The sequence below is a fragment of the Meles meles genome, chromosome 16, assembly GCF_922984935.1.
Source record: "Meles meles chromosome 16, mMelMel3.1 paternal haplotype, whole genome shotgun sequence".
In the NCBI taxonomy this organism is placed as follows: domain Eukaryota; kingdom Metazoa; phylum Chordata; class Mammalia; order Carnivora; family Mustelidae; genus Meles; species Meles meles.
The window spans coordinates 26,003,830-26,010,332 of NC_060081.1; the positions used below are offsets into that span (position 1 = coordinate 26,003,830).

The 6,503-nt window shown below is 45.9% G+C and overlaps 1 pseudogene; it reads left to right on the plus strand.

The window, feature by feature from the left end:
- Window positions 1-403: 403 nt before the first annotated feature.
- On the plus strand, window positions 404-686 carry LOC123926373 (annotated as a pseudogene).
- The last annotated feature ends 5,817 nt before the right edge of the window (window positions 687-6,503 follow it).

Below are 6,503 nucleotides of genomic sequence, written 5' to 3' on the forward strand. Positions count from 1 at the left end.
GTGCAGGCGTGCATTGACACATCTCTCTCTGGCGATAGTGTCTCGAGGACAAGCCTGGTCCTAACCATCTCCTTTCTCCTCCCTCTCTCTGGAGGAATGGGAGAAGTCACATGGAGTGGGTGCCCAGGCAGCTAGATGAACACCCGGTGACACGGGTGGAACTTAAAAGCATAGTGTTGGCCAAGAAAACAAGAAACAGAATAAAATCCCCAGCACCATGTCATTTCTGTGAGCTACAAATACACAGTGCCTGCTGGGGGCCACCGCTCTCCTTGCCGGGAGAACTCTGGAGACGGTGGCTGTGGCCTCTGGGCTCCGTGGAGGTGGGGGGAGCCGAGCTGGGGCCACGGCCCACCCGGTCGTGGAAGCTGCAGAATTTGCAGGCTGTTCTGTTTTGCCAGCCATGGAGCACGTGGAGCCTCAAACAAAACACATTTCTCAAAATCTACCAGAATCTGCTGTCAGCAGTGGCTATTACAGAGGTCGGTTTGAACCCCAAATCGCAAAATGGGAAACAGCATTAGTACTGAGTATAATTATAAGCAATAAAGGAAACAAATGAGATACTCACTGACAAAGGATATTTTTAAATTTCCATGATGCTCCCAGACAAGGGAGGCTCTCTTTAGATAGCAGTCCCAATCAATAAAGCTAACGATTTACTAGAAGGTCAAGCTAAAGAATGAAGGAAATGTATGATGGCTTTTAGGTTCTGATTAGTTTATGGATATAAGGACCAGCCTTTTATAATAAAGTGCTTTGAAGCTAAAACAACACCAACAACAGCCCTCAACTAAAAATGCATGTGCACAGAAGGGCAATGTATGCTCTAGAGGAACACATACAAAGACTTTAACGTGGGTGCCTTAAGGGATGGGTGCACTGGGGTAGTGAACAAGGATAGGAGGGACAGAATAGAACGGGAGAGGGCCTTTGTGCAGAAGGAACAGTGACAAGAGTGTGCTATTGAGAGAATGATTGGCTCAACATGTGCACCGAGGTCCAGACAGAAGGAAAAGTCAAAACCAAAATCACTCTTGGAAATGCTCCTCCCAACTTTAGGACGGCATTCATATCTGCGCGTGCAGGAGGGAGCAGGAACATGGGCAGGGATTTAGCTGTAGCAGTAATGTTTTATTTCTTTAAAAAAGATAAGGAAATCTGAAGCAAAATGGCAAACTGTTAACATCTGTTCAATCTGGGGAGTGGTTATGGGGGTTTCTGTTCAATTATTATTATTTTAAGTAAGCACCACACTCAAGGTGGGGCTTGAACTCATGACCCTGCGATCAAGAGTCCCATGCTCTACCGACTGAGCCAACAAATACCACTCCGTTTGATTTTATGTATGTATGTATGTATGTAGGTTCTATGCCCAGCATGGAGCCCAATGTGGGGCTTGAACTCACAACCCTGAGCTGACATCAAGAGCCAGACATTTAACTCACAGAGCCACCCAGGCACCCGCATTTGATTATTTTAAAATGTGTGATAATTAAAAAAAATTTTTTGAGAGGTTGTTGTGCAAGACACGGCAAGATAATTTTGTGACTTTTGCCTAGACTGGCCTCTGAATGGTTTTATAGAGCTGATTAGCTGTTCTGGTCTGTCAGTGACCCAAGTCCCAATAAGGAGAAGAACATGAAGAATTGATTTTAAAAGCTAAAAGCACTCATTAATAAGATCCTTAGTGAACGGAGAATGCCATTGCCTGCAATGCACGGAGCGAACAGCCGCAGGAACCTTTGTTTTGGAATGGTTGGACTGATCAGCCATTGGCCTTGGGGATGGCAAATCCTAACTCCTCATTGTACCGAGCTGCCACGGGCGACTCTGGGAGGGCTGTGTGGCTCAAAGTTAAGGCCTGGGCTCTGGGAACCCCCAAAACAGTGAGGAACTCAGCAACTCAATCTATGCTATAGCCTAGACTTGATGACTGTTCCCATCCCCGGCCATAGCTATGGGTCTGGAGGGAATAGCTGAATCCAGCTGGGTCAATCAGATTCTTTCTGTTAAGATTCCGGGATTTTGAACCAAGAGGTAGAGACTGGCCGCTGTGGGGATGAGGCTGCTTTAATGGAAGTGTTCTAAGGAGGACGTTCATTGACTCCAGATGCTGAGGTCCTTGGAACCATCCTGCCTCTGGTCTTTCCTGAGGCTAAGTTGTTCAATCCTTTCTTGAAATTTAATACGTTTATTATTATTATTATTTGCCAGGGTTGATGTCTATTACTTGTCCTATGGAGTAGGTTAATATAATATTTTATTATATCTTCCAGCTGTCTCCTAGTGCTGCTTCTAATACATATGGTAACTTTGTTAAGTTAGAAAAAGATGCCCCGCTGGACAGACAAATTAGAAAAGGCTGTTGTTTGCTCCAGGCAGCTACAGTCCCTCACTGGGGTGAAATGTTCGGCCAGTGGAATGTGGGGCTGGGTTACAAGGCCCCTTGGTGCAGTGTACAGACTACATAACCATTTGCTGTGGCCCTACCTGCCCACCGTTTGTATCCTGGCTGGTTTGTCCTCTGCACCAAAAGTGTCATTAACAATATGAAACGTTGCTTCAGATAAGATTTATTGGAAATGTTGGTCTGTCATGTAGCCCTATTTAGGACTTTAATGCTCATGATCCAAAATATCATTTTTAATCTCTCTGTGTTGAAATCTATAGAAAGTCAAGCCTTAAAGGAAATTTAGGAACACTCCATGGCCTGGTAAAGTCAACAGAAGCCTCATCTTCTTTGATGAGTGATCTGCACAGACCTTCTACCAAACAGCCTAGCAGATATTCTTGAAATGTCAAGGGGCACTCCTCCTTCCCCCATGGGAATGAACTTAGCAAGATCAAGTGCACAGGAGCGAGTGGTCAAGGAGGTGTCTAGAGCTGTGGCGGGAGTGGCATGGAAACCACAAGGCACCGGTGGCCACGGGGAAGCCAGCCATCGCAGGGAGGAGACAATGTCTTGAAGAGAGCCTGCCCCAGCTCTGATTTGCTCATTCATTTTCATCCGGCCGTCCCTGTGTGTAACGTGAGTCCCACCACCTTTCTGAGAGCAAGCTGAGTATAGAAAACAAGTCAGGAGCTTTCCCAGGACAGGGCACCTACCCGTTCCTGGAGACTGTGCCATCAGCTGCCGTGTCTACGAGTAGAGCAGGCAGTGTAGACCAGCAGTTAAGAATGTGAGTCTGGACTCAGAATGCCTGGGTTCAAACCTCAACTCTGTCACTTTCCAGCTGTGTGATCTTAGACATATTACTCAACCTCTTGATGATGGTTTCAAAACATGCCCACAATCCTTTGATTCTCCTCCTCTCGTTCCCGTCCCTGGAGTTTACATCCCTGGCCCTTGAACCTGGGTAGAGGCTTGGGAGTGCCTAGACAAACAGAGTGCAGCAAAAGTGACATATGTCATTCCCGGGGCTGGGTTAGAAAAGGCCATGCAGCTTCTGATGTCTCCTTTTGGGACCCTCGTGCTGGGAGACTTCCGATTTCGTTTATAACAAAATCCAGCCACCCTGAGTTTGCATGTGGAAAGACTTCAAGCGCAGAGACAGATGCTCGAGGAGCCCCAGAAGGGCCCGAAAACTCATGGAGAGGTCCTGAGTGAGAGCTGCCTGGCTTATTTGCAGTCAGCTCCCAAATTTCATGAGGAAAATAAATGCTTGTTTTTAGTTTGGGGTCATTGTATTGGGATGGTTTGTTAAAATGCAGTAGACAGCTGACCCAGGCTTTTCCTGACCTGGAGGGGGACAGGTGCCATAAGAGGACCCAAATCTCTGGCTTAGGACAGGGAGGTGGGCAGAAATTGTAAGGGTTTGAAGATATTGGAAGGGGAAGCCTGATGGCCCCTAAAGAGGCTGCTGGTGAGGGCGATGTTGGAAGCAGGAGCCAAAGGGACCCTTATGGTGCAAGGGAGGGAAATTTAGCCGCACTGTCACTTGGAGTGATGTAGAAAACAGAGAAGGTACCTAATGACCTCACGGTTTGGGCTAAGGAGATTTTTAAGCAGAATGTCAAAAATGTCAGTTGGATTATTTTAGATGCATATGATGAAGATAGAGAAAGATGAGTTAAAAAGGAAACTTTGGGGGCCCCTGGGTGGTCCAGTCAGTTGAGTGCCTGCTTTTGATTTCAGCTCAGGTCATGATCTCAGGTCGTGAGATAGATCCCCAAGTCGGGCTGCTCTGCTGGGTGTGGAGCCTGCTTAAGATTCTCTCTCTCCCTCTCCCTCTGCCCCCACTCATGCTTGAGCTCTCTCTCTGAAAAAGGAAATGCCTTTTCCAAAAAAGGAAACTTTTGGGGGTGCCTGGGTGGCTCAGTGGGTTAAGCCTCTGCCTTCAGTTCCGGTCATGATCTCAGGGTCCTGGGATCGAGCTCTGCAACGGGCTCTCCGCTCAGCGGGGAGCCTGCTTCCTCCTCTCTCTCTGCCTGCCTCTCTGTCTACTTGCGATCTGTGTCTGTCAAATAAATAAATAAAATCTTTTAAAAAATTAAAATAAAAAAGGAAAATTTAATTTTCAAGCAATTATATAGATTGTATATAAAATATTATATAGAAATTATTAAAATTGTATTGGATTGTGTAGAAATTATATAGAAAATATTAAATTGTATAGAAAATATTAGAAAGCCAGGGATTTTTCTGGGTTTGAAAGTACATATGGTTTCTCATTCTCAGCCTCCTTAAATGGCAAAAAACTCTCAAAGTCTGAAAGGTCCTCAAAACAAAGACAAGGGGTGCCTGGGTGGCTCAGTGGGTTAAAGCCTCTGCCTTTGGCTCAGGTCATGATCCCGGAGTCCTGGGATCGAGCCCCACATCGGGCTCTCTGCTCCGCAGGGTTCCTGCTTCCTCCTCTCTCTCTCTGCCTGCCTCTCTGCCTACTTGTGATCTCTGTCTGTCAAATAAATAAATAAAATCTTTAAAAAAAAAAAACTCAAAAAATCAGAGGTTTCATAAAATCTTTCAGATAGACAAAGACCACTGAGTATTTCAAGAGCATGCCTCACAGATTCTGTTTACTAAATAACCAGGCTTCTAAGAATTTTAAGGGGACTGTCCCTCAACAACTTCACCAAAGGCTCAAGGTAGAGAAGAGCTGATTTTTTAAAAAGATTTTATTTATTTATTTGTCAGAGAGAGACACAGCGAGAGAGGGAACACAAGCAGGGGAAGTGGGAGAGGTAAAGGGAGAAGCCGGCTTCCTGCTGAGCTGGGAGCCCGATGTGGGGCTCAGTCCCAGGACCCTGGGATCAAGAGCTGAGCCACCCAGGTTGCCCCAAGAAGAGCTGATCTTGATGAGGTTTGTACTATAGCTTTTGGTTCAAGGATCGAAGCTCAATAGGATCCATAGGAAACCTACAAAGTCTTAAAACGAATTGCATTGTCAGAAGTACCATCAGCTTGGACTGAAAGGTACAGAGTAGAACAAAATGAACAAAGCTCCAGAATTTTTTGGACTTTGGACCCCCAAGAAGAAAGCAAGCTGAGAAAGATACTCAGTTGTAAACACCAGCAGGTTTTAATAGCAAAGGAAGGGTGATTCAGAAGGTAGAACCGAGATCCCAGAAAACAGAGCCACGGGGAGACATTCCCAGGCAGTAGGACTGAACCCTAACCAAAAAATGGCACTATGTGCCTGTTTGGATTTCACAGTGACTATGGACCAGTGACTGCTGTGTGCCTCCCCCATGATATTTGAAAGCAAACGTTTACAGTGATTGTCCTAGACCCTGACTGATCATTCTGTGTTGGGTGTACATGGAGAAGATAACTTTTTTCTTAGCTGACAAATCTTTAAATAAAGAGGAGCAGTGCTCAAGCAGCTGTGCTGAGAAATTGCATTTGAGGAAACTCTTCCGTTACTGGTTTAGATGGTGGGATCCCAGTCCTCTCACTTCAGCCCGACACCATCATAGATGAGACTTTTGGGGCTCGCTGGAAGAGCGTGAGTGTGTTCTGCATGTGAGAAGAATGTCTGCACTGGTACAGCATCCCTTTGGCCATGTTCTACAGTCTGGGGTGACTAGAGTCCCTGACCAGATTCAGCATGGGAGGGCACTCTGCAAGGGAACGAGTCTCAGGAGGCATGGCTTCCTGGGGCCATCTTTGGAGACTAGCTACCACCTAAAAAATCCTTTTCCCTTTTTCCTTTACTCAACAAATATTCTGTCAAGCACACCGTTCCTTCTTGAATAGAGTACACTTAAACAACATGTCCCTTTTGTTTGCTGCAGGAGAACAGCCACCGAGAAACTCTGTGAAGGGTAAGTAATGTTCAAAAAGTGCTTACCACACGGGGTGCCTGGCTGGTTCGGTTGGTAGGAGGGTGTGACTTTGATCTCAGGGTTGTGGGTTTGAGCCCCACGTTGGGTGTTGAGCCCCATGTTGGGTATTTTGAAGATAAAAATATTTAAATAAATAAAGTATTTACTACATACCTGACCCCAAGCTTGGGGTTTAATGAGGTTGTAGTCAGACTGTGACTGAGGTAAAGTCTTAG